The 14,211-nt window shown below is 36.4% G+C and overlaps 1 protein-coding gene across 7 annotated transcripts in view; it reads left to right on the top strand.

Annotated features, from left to right (window-relative positions):
- RICTOR (RPTOR independent companion of MTOR complex 2) overlaps nt 1–14,211 on the top strand; it is a 123,239-nt gene that overhangs the window by 21,904 nt on the left and 87,124 nt on the right. Inside the window, exon 1 of one of the 7 annotated variants that reach the window (XM_040495792.1) lies at nt 4,084–4,089. The exons of the other annotated variants lie outside the window; for them this stretch is intronic. The gene's annotated coding sequence lies outside the window, so the exon portion shown is untranslated. Of the gene's footprint in view, nt 1–4,083; nt 4,090–14,211 lie in introns of those variants that run through there. 7 annotated transcript variants of the gene reach the window in all.

The following is a 14,211-nucleotide window of genomic DNA, read 5'->3' as shown; positions in this document are numbered from 1 at the left end:
TTTTATTTTATTTTATTTTATTTTATTTTATTTTATTTTATTTTATTTTTTTAATTTTTTTTTTTCAACGTTTATTTATTTTTGGGACAGAGAGAGACAGAGCATGAACGGGGGAGGGGCAGAGAGAGGGAGACACAGAATCGGAAACAGGCTCCAGGCTCCAAGCCATCAGCCCAGAGCCTGACGCGGGGCTCGAACTCACAGACCGCGAGATCGTGACCTGGCCGAAGTCGGACGCTTAACCGACTGTGCCACCAGGCGCCCCTGAATTTTTATTTTAATCATGATAATTATGTCAAGAAATTTGGCTTGGATGTTTGCAATTATTTTTAATAAGTGCTCTCTTGAATCTTGTATTTTCAATCCTTTCTTTTTTTTTAAATTTGAGGTTTGTAAGTTATGGCTTGCAAATCTTGCAGATATGGTTTGCAAATGCTGCATGATATAGTCATGCTCTATGGCTGCTTTGATACTACAACTGCTGAATTAAGTAGTTGTGACAGAGATCGAGTGGCCTTCAAAGCTTAAAATATTTGCAGTTGACCCTTTATGGAACAAGTTTGCCAGTACCCCCTGACCCGTGCTTTAGATATATAAAACATTATTATTTCATTGTTAGTATGTATATGATAATTCTAACATTTTAAGTGTTTTTATATTGTTTTGCTGTTTGTTTCTGTTTATAATAGCTTATTTTCAGGTTTCCTTCTGTGTTTGTGATTTTTGCTTGTGCACTTAAATTTGTTAGGTTACCCAGGCAGATGGTGATTACCTGGTTGGGTGGTTGGGTTATGGGGCTGGTTGATGGTTGGGTTTGCTTTGGCTGTTGCCTGGGAATACAGGAGACCAAGGACTAGTTTATTTCATTCATATTTTTAAAAATTTTATTTTTTTCATGATGTTACGGAGGTGTACTCTGTGACCCTCCTCCTCTCTGGTAACTATCAGTTTGTTTTCCAGAGGTAAGAGTCTGTTCCTTGGTTTTTCTCTCTCCCTCTCTATTTTCCTTTGCTCCTTTGTTTTGTTTCCTTTTTTATGTTTATTTATGGGGGGATGGGTAGAAAGAGGGAGACAGAATCCCAAGCAGACTCTACGCAGCTCAAACTCAGCAACTGTGAGCTCATGACTTGAACCAAAATCAAGAATTGGATTCTTAACTGATGAAGCTGCCCAGGCGCCCCTCATTTGTTTTGTTTCTTAAATTCCACATGAGTGAGAACATATGGTAATTTTCTCTGACTGACTTATTTCACTTTAGCATTATATTCTCTAGCTCTAGCCATGTTGTTGCAAATGACAAGATTTCATTTTTAATGGCTGAATAATATTCCATTATATATACACACATATGTATTCCATTATATCAATACACATACATATATATATCTTCTGTCTTCTTTATCCATTTACCTATCAGTGGACTCTTGGGCTGTTTCCATAGTATGGCTATTATAAATAATTCTGCAATAAGCATAAGGGTGTATATTTTCCTTTGAATTAGTGTTTTTGCATTTTCTGAGTAAATACCCAGTAGTATGATTACTAAATCATAGGGTGGTTCTATTTTTAATTTTTTGAGGAAACTCCTTGCTGTTTTCCACAGTGGATGTACCAGTTTGCATTCCTACCAATAGTGCAAGAGGGTTTCTTTTTCTCCACATCCTCGCCAACACTTTTTTTCCTGTGTTTTTTATTTTAGCCATTCTGACAAGTGTGAGGTGATCTCATTGTAGTTTTGATTTGCATTTCCCTGGTAATGAATGATTTTGAGCATCTTTTCATGTGTCTGTTGGCCGTCTGTGTGTCTTCTTTGGAGAAATGTCTGTTCATGTCTTCTGTCCATTTTTTAATTGGAATTATTTGGTTTTTTGGTGTTAAGTTGTATCAGTTCTTTATATATTTTGGATACTAACCCTTTATTGGATATGCCCTTTGCAAATATCTTCTCCCATCCAGTAGGTTGTCTTTTAGTTTTGTTGATTGTTTCCTTTGCTGTGCAGAAACATTTTATTTTGATGTAGTCCCAATAGTCTCTTTTGCTTTTATTTTCCTTGCCTCAGGAGACATATCTAGAAAAATATTGCTATGGCCATTGTCAGAGATGTTATTGCATGTGTTCTTTTCAAGGATTTTTATGGTTTCAAGGCCTCACATTTAGGTCTTTAATCCATTTTGAGTTTATTTTTGTGTACAGTGAAATAAAGTGGTTCAGTTTCATTCTTTCATAGGTAGCTGTCCAGTTTTCCCAACACCATTTGTTGAAGAGACTGTTTTTTTCCCATAGTATATTCAACAAGGGGCTACTTTAAATTAAAATTGTCATGTTGGGATTTTTTTGGACAATGCAGAAGTACATATATCTAAGTTCCAGAGCTTTGTACAGCGGCTTCAAAATCTCAAGAGAAATCTTTGTTTTCAAAACATACGCTATGTTTACCCAGAGGTGGTGTTTTTTTTTGCTATCTATCTCTGTTGGTTGTGTGTTCTTCCAATTCACACTTTTTCCTAGGGAAGTAGTCTTTTTTTTGTTTTGTTTTTAATGTTTATTTATTTTGAGAGAGAGGGAGGGGCAGGGTGAGAGGGAGAGAGAATCCCAAGCAGGCTCTGTGCTGTCAGCACGGAGCCTGATGTGGGGCTTGAACTCCCGAACTGTGAGATCATGACCTGAGCCAAAATCAAGAGTTAGATGATTAACTGACTGAGCCATCCAGGCACCCCCATAGGAGAGTAGTCTTTTCTAAGATCTGATTTTGTACAAGATGGATTTCTTATCTTTCACTGGCCCAAGGGTAAGCCATCGTCCTCAAGTCCTGCACTTAAGCTCTAGAGCAGTGTTTCTCAAGCTTTAATGTTGTATTGGAGGTCCTCAAGATCACTCACAGGTTTCATAATTTGTTAGAGCTCATTATGGCAAAAGGATCCAAAGCAAAATCAGCAAATGGAAAAACTACATTGGGTAAAGTTAGGAGAAACCAGGTACAAGCTTCTAGTATCTTCTGGTGAAATCGTTCTCCCCAGCAGCAAATTATGAGAGCAAGTGAAATATTGTCCACCGGGGAGTTTGTTAGATACCCAGGGTTTTTTGAGGACTTGTCAAGTAGGCACCTTCTGCCTGGCAGGCAGCAACATTGCAGACCCACAGAAGGAAAGCAGGTATTCAGCATAAACCATATTGCTTGTGTAAACAGTTTAGGCCCAGTGAGCCACTCTTACCAGGTAGGGTGGTGGGAACCTTCCCCACATTTGTTTCCAGATGCCAGCCAAGGGCCAACTTTGGAAGGTCAGCAACCCTTTTAAAGGAAAAGCAGTCAGGCCTGCTAGGTTCACTTTTTTCTGTGTAAATGTACAAATGAAGCACCTAAGGATTTTGTTTCAATGAAGAGTCAGATTCAGTAGGTATAGGAGGGCCCAACATTCTGCATTTCTAACAGCATTCAGGTAGTACACGTGTCGGTAGTTCACAGATACACTTCAATAGCCAGGTAGTTGCTCTGAAGGCTAGAAGTCCTTCTTTTCATTTGTATTTTTATCCTAAACAACAAGTTTTTATTTTGAATAGTAGGATTTTTCTTTTTTTTCTGGGGTTAAATTCCCTGTGCTGACCAAAAGTAGTTATTTCTGGAGTAATATGGTTTATTTCTCGTTCAACTTTATCAAACTTGAGTAAAGAGAAAATTTATACATCAGTATTACCACAAATTTGTGTCGTTGGGAAGATGGAAAAAGTGATAGTGGCAGTAACTTGTAGAAAAGAGTGCAGGGTCTGGAATGTTGGTAGTATTAATTGTACAGTGCTACAGTCTCTTAGCCACAACTTTGAAAAGCCAGAAATTCTCAAAGTGAAAAGTATTTTCATTTTCATGAATAACTTGACCTGAGGAAACCTAACCTGACCTAAACTCATTTGACAACAAAACCTGACCAGAATTTGTATTATCTCAGCGTGTCTGCTCACATCTTTCACCTAAAAAATCCTACCGTGGGGGAGTAGGCAATGTTGCCTCTGACCTTTCGGGGGATAGTGCATCTCTGGTAAATACTACATTTTAAAATAAAAATATTTGAATTCCTAACTTTATCTGACCCCAGGTTTTCAAGTGAAACATTGTGGTCCTTTAGTGGAAATATGGAAAACAGATATCTCAAAAGCATTATCAGAATGCATAAATAAATGTAAAAAGAATTAGCAGTTAGTAGATCATATTCAAACCTCCTGTTCATGCAAGATGTAACCAAAGAGGTACAGTATACTGGTTTCATTTATAGTAGGTCAAAGCTTTGAAAGGTTAATTCAAAGAGACTTTGTAAATTTGCTTTTAGATTTTGATTATTGGTATTATGTAATTTTTTATGAATGTTCAAGTGCAATGTAGGGAAGAATAACAAGTAGAAAACTTGTAATTAGAGGACTTATTTACACTTATACACATTAATTATTATTTTATTTTTGCCTGATTAAAATGATCAGTTTTTCTTTTTAATTTTTTTTCCAATGTTTTTATTTATTTTTGGGACAGAGAGAGACAGAGCATGAACGGGGGAGGGGCAGAGAGAGAGGGAGACACAGAATCAGAAACGGGCTCCAGGCTCTGAGCCATCAGCCCAGAGCCTGACGCGGGGCTCGAACTCCCGGACCGCGAGATCGTGACCTGGCTGAAGTTGGATGCTTAACCGACTGCGCCACCCAGGCGCCCCTAAAATGATCAGTTTTTAAACTTTTTTTTTTTAAGTTTACGTATTTATTTTGAGAGAGAGAGAGTATATGTGGGCAGAGAGAGAATCCAAAGCAGGCTCCTCACGGTCACCGCAGAACCTGATATGGGACTTGAACTCATGAACCGTGAGATCATGACCTGAGCTGAAATCAGGAGTCTGACACTTTTTTGTTTTTAATGTTTTTATTAATTTATTTTTGAGACAGAGACAAAGCATGAGCAGGGGAGGGACAGAGAGTGAAGGAGACACAGAATCCGAAGCAGGCTCCAGGCTCTGAGCTAACAGCACAGAGCCCGACGCGGGGCTCGAACCCACAGGTGGTGAGATCATGACCTGAGCTGAAGTCAGACGCTCAACCGACTGAGCCACCCAGGCACCCCAGGAGTCTGACACTTAACCAACTGAGCCACCAAGGCCCCCTAAAATTATCATTCATCAATGTTGATGAAAAGGTTAATTTTTTTTTTTAATTTTTTTTTTTCTACGTTCATTTTTATTTTTGGGACAGAGAGAGACAGAGCATGAACGGGGGAGGGGCAGAGAGAGAGGGAGACACAGAATCGGAAACAGGCTCCAGGCTCTGAGCCATCAGCCCAGAGCCTGACGCGGGGCTCGAACTCACGGACCGCGAGATCGTGACCTGGCTGAAGTCGGACGCTCAGCCGACTGCGCCACCCAGGCGCCCAAAAGGTTAATTTTTCATGTGTTTCTTTTCATGCGTGGGACTCCAGATTAGCCAGTATGTTTTTGTTTTCATAATTTTAGGTGAGTTGTGTCTTGTTTGGTGTATAGAAATGATTTTACTTAACCATAAAAACATACTGCTAAATATGGCAATATCTGCAAATCACTGATTCAGAACTTAGTAGTATATGAAAATAGGAGTCTGTTGGGAGATAGTCTATATAAGATGCTTAAGATACATACACTTAAGATATTTGGTAACTACCTGGGTATAACTTCCTAGTTAAGACTATTACTGTTAACTGAAAAAGGAAATTTGGGGAAGTTTTTTGTTTTTTCTTTTTTGATGTTTAAATTAATTTGATTATTGGACATAATGAATTTGAGGTAGACAGACCACCAGAGACTGAGCTATGGTGCTGTATTTGAAGATGAAATCTAGAATTGAAAATTTGGGGCATTGTTTACTTAAAAAATGAAAACTGAGCACTGGGTGTTGTATGAAACCAATTTGACAATAAATTTCATATTAAGTAAAAAATGAAAACTGAGTTTGTTATAGTTAGGGAGACGATGAAAAGAGAAACCAGAGGGCAAAGGATACAACTTTAGGTCATGTTAAAGGATATGAAGCAGGAGGAGGAATACAGACAAAGGGACACACAAGGAACAGTGAGAAATAGTTATGAAGGAGGGCCAAGACAGTATAATTATAGAAACCAAGGGACAGAAAGTAGATTTGGCTATCATATTGGCCAGTACTGTAATGGAAAAGTCAAGGAGTTTGAAGAGCTGAGAAAAAACCCTTGCATTAGGGCAAGTAGTAAACTTGAGAACAACTTTTAGTGGAACACTGACCTAGATTGATGATGTTTAGGAGATGATGAGGTAAGAATAAATTAACTTGAAGTTCAGAGATATGTTAAAAGAAGTTATGTTACTTCAAAAATGGAAGAGTGGCAGAAGCATGTTTTGTTTTGTTTGAAGATAGGTTAAAAGAGTTAGTGAAAGAGATGAATGAGAAATAGTAACTAATGGTAGAAATACTAGAATGAGATAAAATGGAGAATCAGGAATACAAATGGAAATGTTAGGTAATAACACTGCAATAGATTTCTAACCCACACTAAAATGTCCTGCAGCCAAAGTGAATTTTTACCCTTTTGCTCCTTTATCAGTTTCTGAGAGTGAAGAAGCCCTTCATTACATTCATAGAAGCCACCTGTCAGACAATTGCTCTGAACTATAAATAGTCATGTTTTGTAGAGAAAAATAGAAACATGAAAGTAGCCGTACAAGCAAAATGTACAACTAACTTCTAAATAATTCTAACAGGCTGGGTGTATATCACAATTAATTGTCTACTCCTTAGGCCCAGCTGTTCTATTCTTTTACAGGCTTATTTACATAGTGAATTGTTTCAAAGACAAACAGGATCTTTCTCATATAATAAAAGATTTCCTCATTAGGGTACTGTGGAAATCTAATAATTTTACAAATATCTTTGTAAATATAGTAAATTAAGACATAGAAATTACAGTACAACATCCAGTGATTGTATTTTTAATATAGTTATTGCTTTTAGTTTTACTATCTTAGAAAATGCTCTATTGCAGACAGTATTTTTCATATTTTTCTGATAAAAAAATGACATTAAAGTAAATGTCACGACAGAAATCTTTGAATGACAGCCACTTCTGTAGACTGGTGAATGTCTTCTGTGCATGGTATATACTTGTGTATACTTTGTACTTGTGCACAAAGTAAAGTGCTTTGGGAATATGGTTACAGTTCTCTTCCACACATACCTCATTACTGTGTTATAAACCCAAGTATTCCACTGATGTGGAATTTTATTGTGAGGAAGGGAAAGAGATGAACTCTAAGAAAGCACATCATACTTTTTTTTTTTTTTTCTTTTCCCTGTCAAGCAGCCTTCTCCCTTTTTTTTTTTTTTTTTTTTTTTACCTCAAACACCTGAATCGTCTTTACGGGAAAATCTTTATAAATTCACAAATCATTTACCATGTAAAAATAGATAATGATGGAATGATTAGAGGACTATTAGGGAAGGTAAATAGTTAGGCTTTAGATGTTTATCCAACTATTGCATCCCAGAGCGTGATTTCTAACACTGCCATGAATATAAATACAGTGTTTGGAAGTGTGGGGAGAAGAGCAGAGGAGAACCAGGAAGGTGATTTTTCTGAAGGGAGAGAACAGGCTTGAATATCTACCTTTTTCTTTGTTTTTGTATTCCTAGGCAATGTCATTTAAAACATTTGTATTTGACAAATTTGGGCAAAAAAGATAGTTACCTTGTCAATTGTATTAAATAGATTCTTACAGATTCCTCTTCAGAGCAATAACAAGATATTTTGGTTAGGTTAAAGGGAATAACTTCCTTTTTTTTTTTTTTTTTTGTCCTCAGAGTTGTAAAATAGCTATGTTTTAAAGCAACATGATCTTCTTTATTTGTTCCTCTTTTACAAACATCTGTACTCTAGCTGTTGCTACAGTTAATCATAAGATAGTATTACCTTGTAAATTCTTGCATTTTAATATTCACAGTTCTGACATGAGGACTTCTTTTGTTATAAATGGCAGATTGTGAAAAATCAAGGTAACAAATTCCTGTTTACTGTTAATGGAGAATAAATGTAGTCTGTGATATCTGATAATGTAACAAATCTGTTTTTTGTTTTTATTTTTATTTTCATTTTTTAACTTTGTTAAATTATACTGAGAGAGAATAGATACATTACGTGTGTATTGCTCAGTGAATTTTCACAGATTGACACACTTGTGAAACTAGTACGTAGATCAAGAAACAGAGCTTGGTATATTTTAAAGTTTTTATGAATTTTTTTCTGAACAGTATATTCAGTAATTTTTTCAAAGTGGTTACTAGTGTGTCAACCATTGTTCTAGGTGTTAGGATGACACAGTGGTGAACTAAAGCATACTTAGAGTGTGGGAAGATAAGTATCAGTCAGATAAATAAATGTGTAATTACAAACTGCTATGTATACTGAACAGACATTATCCTATAAAAGGCAGTATAATGACTGTAGAGTGATTGTATGTATACTGTGGAATAAGGGCAGACATTAGATTGCTTAGGTTCAAATTCTATTGTCAGTTCTGGTATTTATGTAACTTGAGGCAACTACTGTCTCTTTAAGACTCATTTCTTACCGTGAAGATGTTATAATAGTAACCTACCTTATCTGATTGGTGTGGACATTAAAAGAGATTATTCATATAAAAATATAGTATGATATTGCATGTTCTCTATATGTATTAGTAATTTGTTTTGTCTTGGGGGGGTGTTGTTTGTTTCATATTGTAACATTCTTATTTGAAAATGATACAGAAGCATATTTCATAAAGTAGCTTTTTATCTCTTAGAGTTCAGATCAAATAATCCAAAAGGTATCAGAATCGACTCACATAACATTCTGGCAGTCTTTCTAGCCTGTTGTAGTGTGTATAAGGATCATTGGGATACCTCTTGTAAATGCACATTACTGTGGGTCCCTTTCTAGGCATACTTGGCTCTGGAATCAGTGTTTCCTATTATAACTCATGTATTTCTTAGAACACAAGTTTGAAAACCATTGGCCTGTAAGTCTCTTTTGTATGCAGGCCAAATAGCCAGTTATTTTGCTTCATCATTTTAACATACAACATTATGAGGTATTTTTTGTTGTTGTTGCTTGTTTTTGGTGCATACACTTATTACTACAAATGGTAAAAAATTATTCCCTAAATCTGCACTTGCTCTAGGATTTTCTAGGTTACCCACTTGAGAAACCTGGATTTATTCTTAGCTCCTTCCTCTACCTTTCCTCCTGTCTCTAATCCTCTACCTTTCTGACCATCTGATTCATTACTGATGAAGTTTCTTGCATGGAAGAATTTGTAACCTCTGTTTATACTTGCCTTTCTCCTTCCTGCAGTCTGTTTCCCAAAGTTGTCTTTCTAAAACACAGAGCTGATATGCCATCTACTTGCATAAGTGTTTTTCTTAGTAAATACCCTTTGTCCAAAGGTATCTAAGTTTCTTAGTATGTTTCAACAGGCCATTGTAATGCATCTTCACTTTCCCTTATTCTTCCCGATCATCTTGTTTTCTGGGAGTATAGAATTTCTTGCTGTTCCTTGAGGAAAATAGCACTTCTTCATGTTTCCATGTTGTTCACATACTACTTTAAAAAAATTTTTTTAATGTTTTTCTTTTTGAGACAGAGACAGAGCATGAGCAGGGGAGGGGCAGAGAGAGAGAGGGAAACACAAAATCTGAAGCAGGCTCCAGGCTCTGAGCTGTCAGCACAGAGCCTGACACAGGGCTCGAACTCACGGACTGTGGGATCATGACCTGAGCTGAAGTCAGATGCCCAACTGACTGAGCCACCCAGGCACCCCTCACATACTACTTTTTGCCATCCGTCTGCCTTTTTCAGTCTTTCTTTCAACCAGTGTTTATTGAAAACCCACCATGTGTCTGGGATTGTGTCAGAGGCCAGGGTTGCATGTGTGTAAAAGATAGGTTTCCTGTCCTCACTTGTCTCACCGTCTAGTGAAGTCTGTCAGGCACCCTTCTTTTGTTCCCATAATATTTATTACCAACCTCTGTGTTATATTACTTTATTTTCTCATTTAATTTTGGTCTCTAGGGCTGAGACCATATCTTATATCTTATGTTTATTAATATTCCTCACCCAGCAGTTGGCACAGTATATGGCATATAGTGATCACTGAAATGTACAATTGAATGAAACTTAGAAATCTACATACAGAACTACTTCCAGGATAGGTCAAAGCTATGCTTTATGGAATACATTTATATTTTTAATTATGTAGGTAATTAAATGACTAAATGTAATCTAAAGGAGAAGAAGCCTGTGCTCCTGCTATATTATTCCCATTATATAATCTTAATATTATAATTTTTTTTCTTTGGGAACTTTTGGAAGAATAGTCTATTATTTAAAGTTTAACTTAAAAATAATTTAAGTGATTTATATTAATTTTATTTATAGTTTATTCAAAGAATGATTTGAAATAAAGCCTGTAGAATATATAATTCTAATTATTAAGATTATATATTCATATATCTTTTAATAGAAGTTCTGTTCAGATGAATCATTTGACACTTTCTAGCCGACTTTTTCATGTTCTATACCTTAATCAATCCTGGCCTATATCTTACAGTTATAACATGCTTGTAATAAATCAATTAAACATGTAAGAAACCAACAAAAACATGGTTTTTGTTCCTAACATTATAAATCAATCACATCAGTGAACTGGTAGATGTCATGTATTTAATTTATCAAGTCAATGGTAGCAATGATAACCTTCAACAAGAACCTCCCTTCTCCTTCAATAATATATAAATCTTTTCCCCTTGAAATCATTCAAAATGAGCAATTCTTTTTGGAATTATAGGAAGGAAGATGTATTTTTGAATAAATAGGAAGAGAAAAGTGTGAGGTGAGGTAACTTGACAATCCAGAATTGAAGTGGAGGGAAAGAGATCTGAATCCCTGGGCCATTGGGAAGACCATCTCAGAATGTTACAGCAGAAGTCACCTTTGCTTTTCCTGCCATCACGATACAAGTAGGACACCGGAATAAGAACCCAACAAAACTATTCTACTCTCTTGGAAAGAGAAATAGAGGACAGATCTAGTTGTAAGGAAATCCTATTAACAATAGTTGAAGTTTATAATTACAGTAATCATATCATTTATAATATAACATAGGATCCTTTACAGAGTGAAAGGAGGTGGTATTGATAATTATAGTAGAACAATAGGTGTAAATTGGAAGCCAGACAGATCAGATATAGATAGGCTGCCGTAACTGCTGCGATAGTGGTATGAAGAACGTGTCATGGGAACATAAAGAAGGGAGCTTTAGGTTAGGAAAAACCTTTATATGTCTGAGCCAGACTTTGAGAGGGAGAAGGATTTTTCCCCAAGTTGGGTAGACAAAGGCCAGTCCAGGCCAGGCTAAAGAAACCTAGTGTCATCTTGCTGACCACTGTACTCCTGCCTCTGTCCAGATCATTCCCTTTCAAGAGGTGCTTCGTGTCTATCATACTTGTAAAATAGCCCTAAGTGAAAACTTTCAGTTTTTAGTATGATAAACTTGACAGTTAAGATTATAATTAAACTGATTTATTGGCAGTAGTAATTGATAGATTTTCCTTGCACATCTCTACTACAGTTTTTATATTCAAAATATGTCAGTGATTAGAAGATTATTATCTGCTACAGAGAGGAAATATGATTGTTTTCAGTATGTGAAAGACAGTAGTACTTGTTTTGCATTCCATACGGTTATACCAGAACAAATCATGAAAGTTCGAAAGGGGCATATTTTGTCATTGGTATAAGAAAAAGTATCCAAAGGTTCAGCAGGCTCTTTTGGGAAGTTCTGAGTTCCTCTGCAGTACAAGTAAAAAGGAAGGTCCTTTTCCCAGGATGCTGTTAGCAGAATATATCCTTTCCCTACTAAATTCTATCTCTTTGATATTAATAATTGTTAGAGTTACAGGAAATGTTAGAGAACTTGAAGCAGTTCTTCCTCAACTTTTGGACCTGTGGGTAGGGGTGAGAAGATATACTCCCAGTGTCTTGGCTAGTGGAGGGGGACAGATTTGCCTTTGGCTTTTGCAAAGGTAATACCAACTATACTAATTCCCATTATTTTTAATCATTATGTCTGCTTTCAATAATCATAGATAATAATAAAGATATTAAGTACATAAAAGATTCATATAGTCATGTTTAATTTTGTTATATTAAATTCTTATGCACCTGACTTTTCTAGCTAGTTGCTTATTAGCATTTTTCATGTGTATTCACAAATAAATCACAGAGAATATTGTTTTACTCTGCTCCCACTTCTAATTCCGGTGTGATATTTTCTTTTTTATAATTTTTTTTAATGTTTGTTTATTTCTGAGACAGAGAGAGATAGAGCATGAGTGGGGGAGGGACAGAGAGAGGGAGACACAGAATCAAAAGCAGGCTCCAGGCTCTGAGCTGTCAGCACAGAGCCCGATGTGGGGCTCGAACTCACAAACCGTGAGATCATGACCTGAGCCGAAGTCGGTTGCTCAACCGATTGAGCCACCCAGGCGCCCCGTTTGATATTTTCAAGAAGGCAAATAAAATAAGTTTCCACTTTAAAAATGAGCAAATCTTGGATCATAAAATTAATGCTCTAAAACATAAAACAAAAGTTCGTTAATTTAGACACGCTAATGTGCAAGTTAAACATTTGCTTGGGCTAACTGCATAATTTTCGTATGACCCATAAAAATTGTTTTTACTGAAAAAATAGTAACTTTCACTTATAGTTGCTATGTTTCTTAAGTGTTTGTTATGGGCTAGACACTGCTAAGCACCTCACTTCTTGTAACAATGCTTTCAAGGTAGGTAATTAGTATTTTCACTATACATAGGAAAAAATGGATGCCCATGAGATTAAGTAATTTAGCCTACATGGTTTGTAGGTGAATAAACTGGAGTTGAATCTAGTTCTTTTCTATTCCATAGCTGTTCTTTACCCAAATAGCTGGATGCCAGTAGTTTTTGGTCATTAATTTACTGTGCATTTGAACCTAAATTTATTTAAAAATTTTTAATTTAATTTAATTTATTTATTTTTAAGTTTGTTTTTGAGAGAGAGAGAGAGTGTGTGTGAGCTGAAGAGGGGTAGAGAGAGAGGGAGACACAGAATCTGAAGCAGGCTCTAGGCTCTGAGCTGTCAGCACAGAGCCCGACGCGGGGCTTGAACCCACGGACCGTGAGATCATGACCTGAGCCAAAGTTGGATGCTTAACTGACTGAGCCACACAGGCGCCCCTATTTAAATTTTTTTAGTGTTTATTTTTTTGAGAGGGAGAGAGAGTGTGAGCGGGGGGCGGGGGGGGGGAGGGGCAGAGAGAGAGAGAGGGAGACACAGAATCCCAAGCAGGCTCCAGGCTCTCAGCTGTCAGCGCAGAGCCCCACGTGGGGCTGAAACCCACCAACCACAAGATCGTGATCTGAGCAAGTCAACACTTAACCAGCTGAGCCACCCAGGTGCCCCAAACCTAAATTAAAAATAAGTTTTATGTTGTGTATTTACTGACAGGTAAAGATATATGTATATAAAGTTTATTGCAACATGTTTCAAAGTAAATATTGAAAACACTTAAAAATAAATGCATGTTTATTCACACGTAAATACATATACATTTGTGCATGTACATACATGTGTACCTGTATGGAGAATTGAACTGGAAGGGAATGATTGTGTATATACCTGTCGGTAGATATATAGATATAGGTAAAAAATTTGTTTATTGTTTTTCTGTATATATGTATCTCTATGTATATGGGTTTATATAATACTAAATTGCTGGGTACTTAGAGTTGAATGCAGTCATTTCATTACTTCCAGAGAGATTTGTCAGGAACACTCATAAGACTTACCAGTTACACAATAAGAGGAAAAGAGCCACTGTAATTCTACTAATTTTTATGTTTTGCTTCCTTGCTTTTGAATGGTTTGTCATCATAGTCAGCTAGCCACATTTTTTTCCCCCTTACACTGCTGTGGGTTTCCTAAATATCAAGGCTTCTGGGAACATACTAGTAAATTATCTCACTTGTTCTTTATACTTCTCACATAGCACTGTTATCAGTAGGTAGTTTTGGAGAAGTTAAATTGGAAACATTAAGTGGGAGTAGGAATAAATAAAAAGAGGTAAACTCCTTAAATTTCTTTTTGCTTCTTCTCCATCTTCCC

The sequence above is a fragment of the Herpailurus yagouaroundi genome, unplaced genomic scaffold (assembly GCF_014898765.1).
Source record: "Herpailurus yagouaroundi ecotype Mexico unplaced genomic scaffold, PumYag 29, whole genome shotgun sequence".
Lineage (NCBI taxonomy): Eukaryota > Metazoa > Chordata > Mammalia > Carnivora > Felidae > Herpailurus > Herpailurus yagouaroundi.
Note: the sequence above shows the minus strand (reverse complement) of the source record. Positions and strands in the feature narration are given on the sequence as shown.